We start from the raw sequence: 17,860 nt of genomic DNA on the forward strand, positions 1-17,860 counted from the left end.
ATACAGAATATCTCTATTAATCCGATAATAATCTTCATAATCCACGACAAAAGGAGCTCAAATTACTAGGAATAGAGTAATCTAAGTTCGCGTGCTTAAATCAATCAAAGCGATACGACTAAATAGGTCAAACGTAACCGACGAGCAAAAGCGGAATTATTCTAGCGAAGTTTCCTTATCAACGACTCAGATGGATAAATGTTTGCCATCGCCGTAGGACTAATCAAAGTTCAACGATTTGAATTAAATTTTGAACGTAGCTAGATCTACCGAGAAACTGTAAATCTACCGAGAAACTGTAAATGAGTCCAAAAAACTCAAAATTTTAATTTCCATCTGTGCTATAAGATTTTTAGGATTGTTATTTATGAGAAGTAAGGCATATCGCAAGAAGGCATTTGAAAATATGTAACACATTTCCGTTTGTCCTCTTGCAAAGGCCGCTTTTTATAATTTTCAACAGATTAAGCAAAAGAATTGCAATTTGCATTTCATTAATTATTAAAAAACTTTAACTTCTTGTGATATTATTTAAAAAACCCATTTTTTCTTCACAAATCAGTGTCAAATTTCATCTAGATTTTTTTTGTCTCATTAAAATACTAGAAAATCCACACCTATTCTTAATATTATTCTGACAGAAAAAAACTTAATTATACTTCATTATAGACGCTAAAATAAATTATTCGCTCCAAAATAAAAACCGTCAAAATTAAGGGTTTTTAAATTAAAAACGCGTGAATCTCGATGATATCGCCCATTTTTTCGTCGCACGTGTAATTATTTATTCTGATAATAAAATAGAATCACGTGGGCTTAGCAATATTTATCTGCATTTGTCTTGGCCAATAAGATTATCCCTTCCGAGCAAGCACGCGCCAATTTACACAATGAACCGATGAAGATTTTCAAATCAATTTCTTTTAAGATCTATTCTTTCCTTAATAGTGAGAATTTTCGCATCTCTAAATTATGACGGTCCTTCACACCGGAGTTGACGTAATCTCTTCTCACGAGTTCTGTGGTCTCCAAGCATTTTCACTTGGTCAAAGAGGGGTGGTAATTATAAATAAAAATAGCAGATAATATTCTAGTCAGTTTATACGTGATGCTGAAAAAAATAAACAGTATGACATTTTTGTGGACGAAAATGAATGGTTAGTTAATTTCCGATGAAATCTTCCTTTTAAATGATAAATCAAATGTTTTCTTCCGTTATAAATTGTCGTGAAATTGTGTAAAAATAATATTAATTGTCAAAGACTTAGTTTACAACGTTCGTGGGATTATCGTAAGCCGCCATCTTTAGAAGAATCTTTTTACATTTAACGCTGTTTAGGGAGTTCTTACGGAGAGAAAAATTATATTGAAGAACTCTTCTCAAGAGAAGAATTCCTTAGAATTTTGACGCGGTCCAGGTGACTGATATTCGTTCATTGAGTGGTGGCTCGCTCAGTGGCATTGCTAGGAGCCTTTGCACCGCCCAGGGCGGATCCTTTGTTTACGGCTCTTTACCGCCTCTCTCAATACACGCCCCGTCCGCCCCCCCCTTAGTACGCCACTGCGGTCTTTAGGGTCAAATATAGAAGATAAATATCAATTCCACCGAATTATTGTCTCGGGGTAATAATAATACTAATAATCAGCTAGACACCAAGTCATCCAGCGACTTTTAATGCCTTTAAATCGGGTGGCCAGGTTAAAATGCGTGGGAGAGTGGTGCCAGTCAAGCCAAAAGCTATTTTACTTACTATTACCATAAGTAACATAATAACAAGAAGTATGACACTTTCTATTGCTTTAATGCTAATTTTCTAACCAAACCTTTTTTGGCACTGATACTCTCTTCAAGCTGTGACTTGGACTCGTGACATACCGTTTTGGATGACTACGTTTTGATAAAAATTTAAGCCTAATATCGGAGAGCACGTTCTGGAATCGCGATTGGCTTTGGCTTTGTTTTGAAGCCCACGTGCGAATCATGCGCGATAAGAAAACATGAGCTCGTGACGCCGATAAAAACTATTTTAATTTTTATCATTTTAGCCTAATATTCCACCTATCTAGCGGAAACCAGATATTTCGGCTTAGCCGAAGTCTCGCATTTTTTAGACACTAGAAGGCTCTGTGCTGAGAAAACATCTGGATTACGCAATCACTATGAAAATCAGTTTGGTTATAATTGTCATACTTATTTTTATATATGTTACTTATGCTATTACCGATTTTATATATGTTACTTATGCTATTACAGATTTTATATATGTTACTTATGCTATTACAGATTTTATATATGTTACTTATGCTATTACAGATTTTATATATGTTACTTATGCTATTACCGATTTTATATATGTTACTTATGCTATTACCGATTTTATATATGTTACTTATGCTATTACCGATTTTATATATGTTACTTATGCTATTACCGATTTTATATATGTTACTTATGCTATTACCGATTTTATATATGTTACTTATGCTATTACCGATTTTATATATGTTACTTATGCTATTACCGATTTTATATATGTTACTTATGCTATTACCGATTTTATATATGTTACTTATGCTATTACCGATTTTATATATGTTACTTATGCTATTACCGATTTTATATATGTTACTTATGCTATTACCGATTTTATATATGTTACTTATGCTATTACCGATTTTATATATGTTACTTATGCTATTACCGATTTTATATATGTTACTTATGCTATTACCGATTTTATATATGTTACTTATGCTATTACCGATTTTATATATGTTACTTATGCTATTACCGATTTTATATATGTTACTTATGCTATTACCGATTTTATATATGTTACTTATGCTATTACCGATTTTATATATGTTACTTATGCTATTACCGATTTTATATATGTTACTTATGCTATTACCGATTTTATATATGTTACTTATGCTATTACCGATTTTATATATGTTACTTATGCTATTACCGATTTTATATATGTTACTTATGCTATTACCGATTTTATATATGTTACTTATGCTATTACCGATTTTATATATGTTACTTATGCTATTACCGATTTTATATATGTTACTTATGCTATTACCGATTTTATATATGTTACTTATGCTATTACCGATTTTATATATGTTACTTATGCTATTACCGATTTTATATATGTTACTTATGCTATTACCGATTTTATATATGTTACTTATGCTATTACCGATTTTATATATGTTACTTATGCTATTACCGATTTTATATATGTTACTTATGCTATTACCGATTTTATATATGTTACTTATGCTATTACCGATTTTATATATGTTACTTATGCTATTACCGATTTTATATATGTTACTTATGCTATTACCGATTTTATATATGTTACTTATGCTATTACCGATTTTATATATGTTACTTATGCTATTACCGATTTTATATATGTTACTTATGCTATTACCGATTTTATATATGTTACTTATGCTATTACCGATTTTATATATGTTACTTATGCTATTACCGATTTTATATATGTTACTTATGCTATTACCGATTTTATATATGTTACTTATGCTATTACCGATTTTATATATGTTACTTATGCTATTACCGATTTTATATATGTTACTTATGCTATTACCGATTTTATATATGTTACTTATGCTATTACCGATTTTATATATGTTACTTATGCTATTACCGATTTTATATATGTTACTTATGCTATTACCGATTTTATATATGTTACTTATGCTATTACCGATTTTATATATGTTACTTATGCTATTACCGATTTTATATATGTTACTTATGCTATTACCGATTTTATATATGTTACTTATGCTATTACCGATTTTATATATGTTACTTATGCTATTACCGATTTTATATATGTTACTTATGCTATTACCGATTTTATATATGTTACTTATGCTATTACCGATTTTATATATGTTACTTATGCTATTACCGATTTTATATATGTTACTTATGCTATTACCGATTTTATATATGTTACTTATGCTATTACCGATTTTATATATGTTACTTATGCTATTACCGATTTTATATATGTTACTTATGCTATTACCGATTTTATATATGTTACTTATGCTATTACCGATTTTATATATGTTACTTATGCTATTACCGATTTTATATATGTTACTTATGCTATTACCGATTTTATATATGTTACTTATGCTATTACCGATTTTATATATGTTACTTATGCTATTACCGATTTTATATATGTTACTTATGCTATTACCGATTTTATATATGTTACTTATGCTATTACCGATTTTATATATGTTACTTATGCTATTACCGATTTTATATATGTTACTTATGCTATTACCGATTTTATATATGTTACTTATGCTATTACCGATTTTATATATGTTACTTATGCTATTACCGATTTTATATATGTTACTTATGCTATTACCGATTTTATATATGTTACTTATGCTATTACCGATTTTATATATGTTACTTATGCTATTACCGATTTTATATATGTTACTTATGCTATTACCGATTTTATATATGTTACTTATGCTATTACCGATTTTATATATGTTACTTATGCTATTACCGATTTTATATATGTTACTTATGCTATTACCGATTTTATATATGTTACTTATGCTATTACCGATTTTATATATGTTACTTATGCTATTACCGATTTTATATATGTTACTTATGCTATTACCGATTTTATATATGTTACTTATGCTATTACCGATTTTATATATGTTACTTATGCTATTACCGATTTTATATATGTTACTTATGCTATTACCGATTTTATATATGTTACTTATGCTATTACCGATTTTATATATGTTACTTATGCTATTACCGATTTTATATATGTTACTTATGCTATTACCGATTTTATATATGTTACTTATGCTATTACCGATTTTATATATGTTACTTATGCTATTACCGATTTTATATATGTTACTTATGCTATTACCGATTTTATATATGTTACTTATGCTATTACCGATTTTATATATGTTACTTATGCTATTACCGATTTTATATATGTTACTTATGCTATTACCGATTTTATATATGTTACTTATGCTATTACCGATTTTATATATGTTACTTATGCTATTACCGATTTTATATATGTTACTTATGCTATTACCGATTTTATATATGTTACTTATGCTATTACCGATTTTATATATGTTACTTATGCTATTACCGATTTTATATATGTTACTTATGCTATTACCGATTTTATATATGTTACTTATGCTATTACCGATTTTATATATGTTACTTATGCTATTACCGATTTTATATATGTTACTTATGCTATTACCGATTTTATATATGTTACTTATGCTATTACCGATTTTATATATGTTACTTATGCTATTACCGATTTTATATATGTTACTTATGCTATTACCGATTTTATATATGTTACTTATGCTATTACCGATTTTATATATGTTACTTATGCTATTACCGATTTTATATATGTTACTTATGCTATTACCGATTTTATATATGTTACTTATGCTATTACCGATTTTATATATGTTACTTATGCTATTACCGATTTTATATATGTTACTTATGCTATTACCGATTTTATATATGTTACTTATGCTATTACCGATTTTATATATGTTACTTATGCTATTACCGATTTTATATATGTTACTTATGCTATTACCGATTTTATATATGTTACTTATGCTATTACCGATTTTATATATGTTACTTATGCTATTACCGATTTTATATATGTTACTTATGCTATTACCGATTTTATATATGTTACTTATGCTATTACCGATTTTATATATGTTACTTATGCTATTACCGATTTTATATATGTTACTTATGCTATTACCGATTTTATATATGTTACTTATGCTATTACCGATTTTATATATGTTACTTATGCTATTACCGATTTTATATATGTTACTTATGCTATTACCGATTTTATATATGTTACTTATGCTATTACCGATTTTATATATGTTACTTATGCTATTACCGATTTTATATATGTTACTTATGCTATTACCGATTTTATATATGTTACTTATGCTATTACCGATTTTATATATGTTACTTATGCTATTACCGATTTTATATATGTTACTTATGCTATTACCGATTTTATATATGTTACTTATGCTATTACCGATTTTATATATGTTACTTATGCTATTACCGATTTTATATATGTTACTTATGCTATTACCGATTTTATATATGTTACTTATGCTATTACCGATTTTATATATGTTACTTATGCTATTACCGATTTTATATATGTTACTTATGCTATTACCGATTTTATATATGTTACTTATGCTATTACCGATTTTATATATGTTACTTATGCTATTACCGATTTTATATATGTTACTTATGCTATTACCGATTTTATATATGTTACTTATGCTATTACCGATTTTATATATGTTACTTATGCTATTACCGATTTTATATATGTTACTTATGCTATTACCGATTTTATATATGTTACTTATGCTATTACCGATTTTATATATGTTACTTATGCTATTACCGATTTTATATATGTTACTTATGCTATTACCGATTTTATATATGTTACTTATGCTATTACCGATTTTATATATGTTACTTATGCTATTACCGATTTTATATATGTTACTTATGCTATTACCGATTTTATATATGTTACTTATGCTATTACCGATTTTATATATGTTACTTATGCTATTACCGATTTTATATATGTTACTTATGCTATTACCGATTTTATATATGTTACTTATGCTATTACCGATTTTATATATGTTACTTATGCTATTACCGATTTTATATATGTTACTTATGCTATTACCGATTTTATATATGTTACTTATGCTATTACCGATTTTATATATGTTACTTATGCTATTACCGATTTTATATATGTTACTTATGCTATTACCGATTTTATATATGTTACTTATGCTATTACCGATTTTATATATGTTACTTATGCTATTACCGATTTTATATATGTTACTTATGCTATTACCGATTTTATATATGTTACTTATGCTATTACCGATTTTATATATGTTACTTATGCTATTACAGATTTTATATATGTTACTTATGCTATTACCGATTTTATATATGTTACTTATGCTATTACCGATTTTATATATGTTACTTATGCTATTACCGATTTTATATATGTTACTTATGCTATTACCGATTTTATATATGTTACTTATGCTATTACCGATTTTATATATGTTACTTATGCTATTACCGATTTTATATATGTTACTTATGCTATTACCGATTTTATATATGTTACTTATGCTATTACCGATTTTATATATGTTACTTATGCTATTACCGATTTTATATATGTTACTTATGCTATTACCGATTTTATATATGTTACTTATGCTATTACAGATTTTATATATGTTACTTATGCTATTACCGATTTTATATATGTTACTTATGCTATTACCGATTTTATATATGTTACTTATGCTATTACCGATTTTATATATGTTACTTATGCTATTACCGATTTTATATATGTTACTTATGCTATTACCGATTTTATATATGTTACTTATGCTATTACCGATTTTATATATGTTACTTATGCTATTACCGATTTTATATATGTTACTTATGCTATTACCGATTTTATATATGTTACTTATGCTATTACCGATTTTATATATGTTACTTATGCTATTACCGATTTTATATATGTTACTTATGCTATTACCGATTTTATATATGTTACTTATGCTATTACCGATTTTATATATGTTACTTATGCTATTACCGATTTTATATATGTTACTTATGCTATTACCGATTTTATATATGTTACTTATGCTATTACCGATTTTATATATGTTACTTATGCTATTACCGATTTTATATATGTTACTTATGCTATTACCGATTTTATATATGTTACTTATGCTATTACCGATTTTATATATGTTACTTATGCTATTACCGATTTTATATATGTTACTTATGCTATTACCGATTTTATATATGTTACTTATGCTATTACCGATTTTATATATGTTACTTATGCTATTACCGATTTTATATATGTTACTTATGCTATTACCGATTTTATATATGTTACTTATGCTATTACCGATTTTATATATGTTACTTATGCTATTACCGATTTTATATATGTTACTTATGCTATTACCGATTTTATATATGTTACTTATGCTATTACCGATTTTATATATGTTACTTATGCTATTACCGATTTTATATATGTTACTTATGCTATTACCGATTTTATATATGTTACTTATGCTATTACCGATTTTATATATGTTACTTATGCTATTACCGATTTTATATATGTTACTTATGCTATTACCGATTTTATATATGTTACTTATGCTATTACCGATTTTATATATGTTACTTATGCTATTACCGATTTTATATATGTTACTTATGCTATTACCGATTTTATATATGTTACTTATGCTATTACCGATTTTATATATGTTACTTATGCTATTACAGATTTTATATATGTTACTTATGCTATTACCGATTTTATATATGTTACTTATGCTATTACCGATTTTATATATGTTACTTATGCTATTACCGATTTTATATATGTTACTTATGCTATTACCGATTTTATATATGTTACTTATGCTATTACCGATTTTATATATGTTACTTATGCTATTACCGATTTTATATATGTTACTTATGCTATTACCGATTTTATATATGTTACTTATGCTATTACCGATTTTATATATGTTACTTATGCTATTACCGATTTTATATATGTTACTTATGCTATTACCGATTTTATATATGTTACTTATGCTATTACCGATTTTATATATGTTACTTATGCTATTACCGATTTTATATATGTTACTTATGCTATTACCGATTTTATATATGTTACTTATGCTATTACCGATTTTATATATGTTACTTATGCTATTACCGATTTTATATATGTTACTTATGCTATTACCGATTTTATATATGTTACTTATGCTATTACCGATTTTATATATGTTACTTATGCTATTACCGATTTTATATATGTTACTTATGCTATTACAGATTTTATATATGTTACTTATGCTATTACCGATTTTATATATGTTACTTATGCTATTACCGATTTTATATATGTTACTTATGCTATTACCGATTTTATATATGTTACTTATGCTATTACCGATTTTATATATGTTACTTATGCTATTACCGATTTTATATATGTTACTTATGCTATTACCGATTTTATATATGTTACTTATGCTATTACCGATTTTATATATGTTACTTATGCTATTACCGATTTTATATATGTTACTTATGCTATTACCGATTTTATATATGTTACTTATGCTATTACCGATTTTATATATGTTACTTATGCTATTACCGATTTTATATATGTTACTTATGCTATTACCGATTTTATATATGTTACTTATGCTATTACCGATTTTATATATGTTACTTATGCTATTACCGATTTTATATATGTTACTTATGCTATTACCGATTTTATATATGTTACTTATGCTATTACCGATTTTATATATGTTACTTATGCTATTACCGATTTTATATATGTTACTTATGCTATTACCGATTTTATATATGTTACTTATGCTATTACCGATTTTATATATGTTACTTATGCTATTACCGATTTTATATATGTTACTTATGCTATTACCGATTTTATATATGTTACTTATGCTATTACCGATTTTATATATGTTACTTATGCTATTACCGATTTTATATATGTTACTTATGCTATTACCGATTTTATATATGTTACTTATGCTATTACCGATTTTATATATGTTACTTATGCTATTACCGATTTTATATATGTTACTTATGCTATTACCGATTTTATATATGTTACTTATGCTATTACCGATTTTATATATGTTACTTATGCTATTACCGATTTTATATATGTTACTTATGCTATTACCGATTTTATATATGTTACTTATGCTATTACCGATTTTATATATGTTACTTATGCTATTACCGATTTTATATATGTTACTTATGCTATTACCGATTTTATATATGTTACTTATGCTATTACCGATTTTATATATGTTACTTATGCTATTACCGATTTTATATATGTTACTTATGCTATTACCGATTTTATATATGTTACTTATGCTATTACCGATTTTATATATGTTACTTATGCTATTACCGATTTTATATATGTTACTTATGCTATTACCGATTTTATATATGTTACTTATGCTATTACCGATTTTATATATGTTACTTATGCTATTACCGATTTTATATATGTTACTTATGCTATTACCGATTTTATATATGTTACTTATGCTATTACCGATTTTATATATGTTACTTATGCTATTACCGATTTTATATATGTTACTTATGCTATTACCGATTTTATATATGTTACTTATGCTATTACCGATTTTATATATGTTACTTATGCTATTACCGATTTTATATATGTTACTTATGCTATTACCGATTTTATATATGTTACTTATGCTATTACCGATTTTATATATGTTACTTATGCTATTACCGATTTTATATATGTTACTTATGCTATTACCGATTTTATATATGTTACTTATGCTATTACCGATTTTATATATGTTACTTATGCTATTACCGATTTTATATATGTTACTTATGCTATTACCGATTTTATATATGTTACTTATGCTATTACCGATTTTATATATGTTACTTATGCTATTACCGATTTTATATATGTTACTTATGCTATTACCGATTTTATATATGTTACTTATGCTATTACCGATTTTATATATGTTACTTATGCTATTACCGATTTTATATATGTTACTTATGCTATTACCGATTTTATATATGTTACTTATGCTATTACCGATTTTATATATGTTACTTATGCTATTACCGATTTTATATATGTTACTTATGCTATTACCGATTTTATATATGTTACTTATGCTATTACCGATTTTATATATGTTACTTATGCTATTACCGATTTTATATATGTTACTTATGCTATTACCGATTTTATATATGTTACTTATGCTATTACCGATTTTATATATGTTACTTATGCTATTACCGATTTTATATATGTTACTTATGCTATTACCGATTTTATATATGTTACTTATGCTATTACCGATTTTATATATGTTACTTATGCTATTACCGATTTTATATATGTTACTTATGCTATTACCGATTTTATATATGTTACTTATGCTATTACCGATTTTATATATGTTACTTATGCTATTACCGATTTTATATATGTTACTTATGCTATTACCGATTTTATATATGTTACTTATGCTATTACCGATTTTATATATGTTACTTATGCTATTACCGATTTTATATATGTTACTTATGCTATTACCGATTTTATATATGTTACTTATGCTATTACCGATTTTATATATGTTACTTATGCTATTACCGATTTTATATATGTTACTTATGCTATTACCGATTTTATATATGTTACTTATGCTATTACCGATTTTATATATGTTACTTATGCTATTACCGATTTTATATATGTTACTTATGCTATTACCGATTTTATATATGTTACTTATGCTATTACCGATTTTATATATGTTACTTATGCTATTACCGATTTTATATATGTTACTTATGCTATTACCGATTTTATATATGTTACTTATGCTATTACCGATTTTATATATGTTACTTATGCTATTACCGATTTTATATATGTTACTTATGCTATTACCGATTTTATATATGTTACTTATGCTATTACCGATTTTATATATGTTACTTATGCTATTACCGATTTTATATATGTTACTTATGCTATTACCGATTTTATATATGTTACTTATGCTATTACCGATTTTATATATGTTACTTATGCTATTACCGATTTTATATATGTTACTTATGCTATTACCGATTTTATATATGTTACTTATGCTATTACCGATTTTATATATGTTACTTATGCTATTACCGATTTTATATATGTTACTTATGCTATTACCGATTTTATATATGTTACTTATGCTATTACCGATTTTATATATGTTACTTATGCTATTACCGATTTTATATATGTTACTTATGCTATTACCGATTTTATATATGTTACTTATGCTATTACCGATTTTATATATGTTACTTATGCTATTACCGATTTTATATATGTTACTTATGCTATTACCGATTTTATATATGTTACTTATGCTATTACCGATTTTATATATGTTACTTATGCTATTACCGATTTTATATATGTTACTTATGCTATTACCGATTTTATATATGTTACTTATGCTATTACCGATTTTATATATGTTACTTATGCTATTACCGATTTTATATATGTTACTTATGCTATTACCGATTTTATATATGTTACTTATGCTATTACCGATTTTATATATGTTACTTATGCTATTACCGATTTTATATATGTTACTTATGCTATTACCGATTTTATATATGTTACTTATGCTATTACCGATTTTATATATGTTACTTATGCTATTACCGATTTTATATATGTTACTTATGCTATTACCGATTTTATATATGTTACTTATGCTATTACCGATTTTATATATGTTACTTATGCTATTACCGATTTTATATATGTTACTTATGCTATTACCGATTTTATATATGTTACTTATGCTATTACCGATTTTATATATGTTACTTATGCTATTACCGATTTTATATATGTTACTTATGCTATTACCGATTTTATATATGTTACTTATGCTATTACCGATTTTATATATGTTACTTATGCTATTACCGATTTTATATATGTTACTTATGCTATTACCGATTTTATATATGTTACTTATGCTATTACCGATTTTATATATGTTACTTATGCTATTACCGATTTTATATATGTTACTTATGCTATTACCGATTTTATATATGTTACTTATGCTATTACCGATTTTATATATGTTACTTATGCTATTACCGATTTTATATATGTTACTTATGCTATTACCGATTTTATATATGTTACTTATGCTATTACCGATTTTATATATGTTACTTATGCTATTACCGATTTTATATATGTTACTTATGCTATTACCGATTTTATATATGTTACTTATGCTATTACCGATTTTATATATGTTACTTATGCTATTACCGATTTTATATATGTTACTTATGCTATTACCGATTTTATATATGTTACTTATGCTATTACCGATTTTATATATGTTACTTATGCTATTACCGATTTTATATATGTTACTTATGCTATTACCGATTTTATATATGTTACTTATGCTATTACCGATTTTATATATGTTACTTATGCTATTACCGATTTTATATATGTTACTTATGCTATTACCGATTTTATATATGTTACTTATGCTATTACCGATTTTATATATGTTACTTATGCTATTACCGATTTTATATATGTTACTTATGCTATTACCGATTTTATATATGTTACTTATGCTATTACCGATTTTATATATGTTACTTATGCTATTACCGATTTTATATATGTTACTTATGCTATTACCGATTTTATATATGTTACTTATGCTATTACCGATTTTATATATGTTACTTATGCTATTACCGATTTTATATATGTTACTTATGCTATTACCGATTTTATATATGTTACTTATGCTATTACCGATTTTATATATGTTACTTATGCTATTACCGATTTTATATATGTTACTTATGCTATTACCGATTTTATATATGTTACTTATGCTATTACCGATTTTATATATGTTACTTATGCTATTACCGATTTTATATATGTTACTTATGCTATTACCGATTTTATATATGTTACTTATGCTATTACCGATTTTATATATGTTACTTATGCTATTACCGATTTTATATATGTTACTTATGCTATTACCGATTTTATATATGTTACTTATGCTATTACCGATTTTATATATGTTACTTATGCTATTACCGATTTTATATATGTTACTTATGCTATTACCGATTTTATATATGTTACTTATGCTATTACCGATTTTATATATGTTACTTATGCTATTACCGATTTTATATATGTTACTTATGCTATTACCGATTTTATATATGTTACTTATGCTATTACCGATTTTATATATGTTACTTATGCTATTACCGATTTTATATATGTTACTTATGCTATTACCGATTTTATATATGTTACTTATGCTATTACCGATTTTATATATGTTACTTATGCTATTACCGATTTTATATATGTTACTTATGCTATTACCGATTTTATATATGTTACTTATGCTATTACCGATTTTATATATGTTACTTATGCTATTACCGATTTTATATATGTTACTTATGCTATTACCGATTTTATATATGTTACTTATGCTATTACCGATTTTATATATGTTACTTATGCTATTACCGATTTTATATATGTTACTTATGCTATTACCGATTTTATATATGTTACTTATGCTATTACCGATTTTATATATGTTACTTATGCTATTACCGATTTTATATATGTTACTTATGCTATTACCGATTTTATATATGTTACTTATGCTATTACCGATTTTATATATGTTACTTATGCTATTACCGATTTTATATATGTTACTTATGCTATTACCGATTTTATATATGTTACTTATGCTATTACCGATTTTATATATGTTACTTATGCTATTACCGATTTTATATATGTTACTTATGCTATTACCGATTTTATATATGTTACTTATGCTATTACCGATTTTATATATGTTACTTATGCTATTACCGATTTTATATATGTTACTTATGCTATTACCGATTTTATATATGTTACTTATGCTATTACCGATTTTATATATGTTACTTATGCTATTACCGATTTTATATATGTTACTTATGCTATTACCGATTTTATATATGTTACTTATGCTATTACCGATTTTATATATGTTACTTATGCTATTACCGATTTTATATATGTTACTTATGCTATTACCGATTTTATATATGTTACTTATGCTATTACCGATTTTATATATGTTACTTATGCTATTACCGATTTTATATATGTTACTTATGCTATTACCGATTTTATATATGTTACTTATGCTATTACCGATTTTATATATGTTACTTATGCTATTACCGATTTTATATATGTTACTTATGCTATTACCGATTTTATATATGTTACTTATGCTATTACCGATTTTATATATGTTACTTATGCTATTACCGATTTTATATATGTTACTTATGCTATTACCGATTTTATATATGTTACTTATGCTATTACCGATTTTATATATGTTACTTATGCTATTACCGATTTTATATATGTTACTTATGCTATTACCGATTTTATATATGTTACTTATGCTATTACCGATTTTATATATGTTACTTATGCTATTACCGATTTTATATATGTTACTTATGCTATTACCGATTTTATATATGTTACTTATGCTATTACCGATTTTATATATGTTACTTATGCTATTACCGATTTTATATATGTTACTTATGCTATTACCGATTTTATATATGTTACTTATGCTATTACCGATTTTATATATGTTACTTATGCTATTACCGATTTTATATATGTTACTTATGCTATTACCGATTTTATATATGTTACTTATGCTATTACCGATTTTATATATGTTACTTATGCTATTACCGATTTTATATATGTTACTTATGCTATTACCGATTTTATATATGTTACTTATGCTATTACCGATTTTATATATGTTACTTATGCTATTACCGATTTTATATATGTTACTTATGCTATTACCGATTTTATATATGTTACTTATGCTATTACCGATTTTATATATGTTACTTATGCTATTACCGATTTTATATATGTTACTTATGCTATTACCGATTTTATATATGTTACTTATGCTATTACCGATTTTATATATGTTACTTATGCTATTACCGATTTTATATATGTTACTTATGCTATTACCGATTTTATATATGTTACTTATGCTATTACCGATTTTATATATGTTACTTATGCTATTACCGATTTTATATATGTTACTTATGCTATTACCGATTTTATATATGTTACTTATGCTATTACCGATTTTATATATGTTACTTATGCTATTACCGATTTTATATATGTTACTTATGCTATTACCGATTTTATATATGTTACTTATGCTATTACCGATTTTATATATGTTACTTATGCTATTACCGATTTTATATATGTTACTTATGCTATTACCGATTTTATATATGTTACTTATGCTATTACCGATTTTATATATGTTACTTATGCTATTACCGATTTTATATATGTTACTTATGCTATTACCGATTTTATATATGTTACTTATGCTATTACCGATAACCTCAACAAGTTTTTATGGAAAGGAGAAACCGAAGAACTTGACGGAAAATCGCTCTAACCAGTGGGGAGGGAGTTTTTTACTATAGGCACTTAGCTCTAGATTGGCTACCGTAAGATCTTAAAGCTCTCTTTCAGCATTTGAGCCCCGAGATACATTTTAAAACCATGACAAAACTAAAGTTTCGATTCCCTTTCTATATTTTCTACCAGGCAACCTAGTTTAACGCGAGCCGAATAAACCAACTAATAACACCGCAACGTCATTATCAACGATTAGCTGGTTAAACTAGTATAACACGCAAGCCGGTTAGTTACGACAAGTAGCCAAAATGAGCACGTTGCTAAACGTAGAAATTTCAGGAAAAAAAGAAGAGAAAATAACGCTCAAGAAATCTGACACAGCCTACCTATCTCGAAATACAAGGCGTAAAGGCATTATGTACATTTTTGGAGGAATATGTCGGTGAAAACGATCCGTTCGATTCTGGCAAAATAGAAAGAGTAATTTCCGAAAGGTTTTAAGAGCGCGTCCGCTAATGACGTCACTCGGAATGGAAGCCACCAATCAGGGCCCTTCTCCGCCAATTTGTAAGATGTCCCTAGTCTCAAACTTATCTACTTTCTACTTCTAGGGCGTCGTAATAGTTTATATAAATTTTTAGAAGTACAGCCACCGTTCGGTAGAGGGAGCCACGCTGTTACATCCGCTAATAATAAATCGTTGCCCATTAGTCAACGGGTTGCTTCGTAGAGGGCGCTGATAAGAAACCGGCTAAATCGTTTTAGCCCGCTCCGTACTAATGGGTGGCGCCTGGGAAGATACCAGTACCAACAGAGTTACTACAGAAACAGATCCGCAATGTTATAAAGACCGCGACGTTAAACGTTAAAAATCCTAATGATGTTTCCTTACTAAATTATGAACGAAAGACAAAAGACGATATGTATAAACGATAAACCGCGGGGGCCATACGTTACCGGTTCCATCTGGTATCGGAGTACACCGATCAATTCAATCAATGAATTGTTTAAATGGACAGCCAACAAAAAGCCCACACAAATAAACCATCTCAACTGTTCCCCGCTTAATTGATATCAATAATACATTGTTATCTTTATCAGAGTATAGGTAAAGGTAGTTTCTGAAGATTGAAATCACTGGCTGTCTACGAGACCGAAACATTGACTGTACTTAAGTGATTACTTAACTGATTGCATATTTAGCATAAACAAAGATTGTACCTAATTTCATACGCTTGAACAGATTTTTTGGAATTATTTTTATTCGTTTTAAAAGCAGATGACCGAATTTTGTTTGAGAGTTAACTTTCTCTTTATAGTGCAACCCCATATGCTCCAGAGTTATCTCTTTTAAAAATTGTTAAATAAATTTTCTTTGTTAAAATAGTATT

At 26.0% G+C, this 17,860-nt stretch overlaps 1 protein-coding gene and 1 long non-coding RNA gene across 3 annotated transcripts in view; one reads left to right on the plus strand and one right to left on the minus strand.

Annotated features, from left to right (window-relative positions):
* Positions 1-17,860, minus strand: part of Nrx-1 (Neurexin 1) — a 186,394-nt gene that overhangs the window by 89,656 nt on the left and 78,878 nt on the right. The window lies entirely within an intron of this gene.
* Positions 977-17,494, plus strand: LOC149942655 (uncharacterized). Its single transcript, XR_016481409.1, has 3 exons — positions 977-1,059; positions 16,659-17,036; positions 17,111-17,494. It is a non-coding gene; the product is annotated as an uncharacterized LOC149942655 (long non-coding RNA).

This window comes from Leiobunum rupestre, chromosome 6 (genome assembly GCF_980474605.1).
Source record: "Leiobunum rupestre chromosome 6, qqLeiRupe1.1.hap1, whole genome shotgun sequence".
NCBI classification, from domain to species: domain Eukaryota; kingdom Metazoa; phylum Arthropoda; class Arachnida; order Opiliones; family Sclerosomatidae; genus Leiobunum; species Leiobunum rupestre.